The sequence below is a fragment of the Aplysia californica genome, unplaced genomic scaffold (genome assembly GCF_000002075.1).
Source record: "Aplysia californica isolate F4 #8 unplaced genomic scaffold, AplCal3.0 scaffold00063, whole genome shotgun sequence".
NCBI lineage: Eukaryota > Metazoa > Mollusca > Gastropoda > Aplysiida > Aplysiidae > Aplysia > Aplysia californica.
In genome coordinates this window covers 671,138-673,302 of record NW_004797333.1, presented here as the reverse complement: position 1 = coordinate 673,302, position 2,165 = coordinate 671,138, and the positions used below count along the sequence as shown (strand labels likewise).

At 46.9% G+C, this 2,165-nt stretch overlaps 1 long non-coding RNA gene across 1 annotated transcript in view; it reads left to right on the top strand.

Moving 5' to 3' along the window:
• Positions 1 to 307: 307 nt before the first annotated feature.
• Positions 308 to 2,165, top strand: part of LOC106011154 — a 15,700-nt gene continuing 13,842 nt past the window's right edge. Inside the window, exons 1-2 of the long non-coding RNA XR_001184681.2 lie at positions 308 to 561; positions 987 to 1,196. This is a non-coding gene — a long non-coding RNA (uncharacterized LOC106011154). The remainder of the gene's footprint in view (positions 562 to 986; positions 1,197 to 2,165) is intronic.

The following is a 2,165-nucleotide window of genomic DNA, read 5'->3' as shown; positions in this document are numbered from 1 at the left end:
CACTCCGCCGCACGGTGCGCGTCCCACCACCACCACCGCGCCATAACGCACCACGCCTCACCGCCAGCTCCGTGTGCTCGATCCATCCACGGCGACAAACGTGCCTACGTGTGCGCGCGCGTGTGTGTCCGTGTGTGCGTGCATGTGCGCGCGCACCAGCGGGATGGCCCTCCTTCGTGCTACCTTCTCCGCCTGGCACCCCAAACGACGAGGTAAGTGGCGAGGGGGGCGTACACATGGACCGCCCTGCCCCCCGATCACTCCGTTCTTATCAATACGCCGGCCGGGTAACTCGAGCCATCATCTCTCAACTTGACTGGATGTCGAGGGGGATGATGATGCATGCGTCAACTCATCGCCTGTCGATCTCCCCGACCACAAGTGTTCACAAATAAGTGTTCGTAAACGTTTTAGGCTTAATTTCTGTATTCGTCGAGGTAACGCGCTGCTGTGGTAGTTTTGGATGACAGTCTGTAGACGAATTTAATGAGTTTTCTAGACTACGGACGCTGATTGGGACGTGCACACAAAGATTAGAAGGGGCACACCGGCTGTTGTTTGGTAAATACCGTTAATAAATTCATCGACTGATACGCTCGATTTAACTGACGTCGGACTCAATTATGTTTGTCTGTACGTCATTTTCGTTTCATTGATGTTAATGTCATAGATTGAGCTATTTTAGCACTACGTGTACTCAGCTGTGCCTGTCTATCTTTGCTTCACGCATATGTTTGGGTTTTTTTAAAATTATTATTCCATTGTCGTCGTTATTTCCAATAAGAGAAGGACGATAAACGCCTTCGGTTTTATCTGCACCATTTCAAGAGAAGGGTATTGACAAGTGTGCCTGGATCTTACAATGATAAACGATCGAAAAATAAGATATTGATTCAGATAGTCATCAATAGCCTACGTATCGCGTTAATAAAAATCTTTCAACTGAATGTCAAAGGATTACCCGACAATGCTTGGTGTGTTTTCAGAATTTGACCTGGCCTGAAAGAATTCACGGATCATCTCATCATTTCCCGTGAGATGTGTTTGAGAAGCCATATGAGTGAGCAGCCATGCGTCCTTACACCACAGGAGAGAAGAAGAAGAGATGGAGCGAGACTGCACGTGCATCGGGAAATTTATTCCTGGGGTCCCGGTCCTGATGTCGATACAACAGCGAGCCGTCGGACAGCCTGCAGGTGAGTGGGAGTCCGGACAGCAAATATTGTTCTTTATGATTGTCTCTATTCGGGGACAGTTGTCCCAGCAATTAAGCGCAAAGGGGGAGCTCTTGTAGCCCACCTCTGATCAATATGTGTAGTGGGAGTGTGTGTGTGGGGGAGGGGGGGTATGGCCTGAGAGAGGAAACTGGGGAGAAATATGGTACAAAATCATTTTTTTAAACGAGGGCTCTGTGTATTGGGGCGCTCATCGAGACTGTCACGTGATATCAAAGCTGAAAATCCTTCTACACGAAACGACCCCGAAACTAAGCTGGGTTTTATGACGATTCCACGCGGTAACGGCCAGATTTCGCCAACTTTCCGGTGGTTGGAATTATATAGGCCATTACGGTTTCGTTTCGTGTTGATGGATTCCAACGTTAAGGTTCTTTGCTGTCTTGATTTGTTACGTCTCGGTGTCGTTTCGGTTTCCGTTTCGTTTCGAGGGTATTATAGATTTCCAGCTTCATCATGACTAGAAACAGTATCGTGACATTATGGTCCTGGGATGCTATTGATCTCGCCTGATGACGGAAGTGTAGGTGGGGTGGGGTCTAGCAGGCTGACCTGCCCTCCACCCACCTCTCTTTTTTAGGCGATTACGCTAGTGTGCAAACACATACACACACACACACACACACACACACACACACACACACACATGTCTGAAAACTGTGACGCTCACATTCTTCTTTTTTAATACGTTATTGTTGTTGTTGCTGTTGTTGTTATTGTTGTTAATGTTGCTGTTGTTGTTGTTGTTGTTTTGGGTGGTGTCGTTGTTGTTAGAGTTATTTTAAAACGGTTACTAGATTCTATCTTTATTTGCGAAATAAAAACCAAATTGTTTTCCGATTATACTACCATAGTGAGCTTTTCAGATGTAAACAAAGGGTTTTTGCTCATGACCACGCTCGTGCACACACGCACGCACGTACACATACA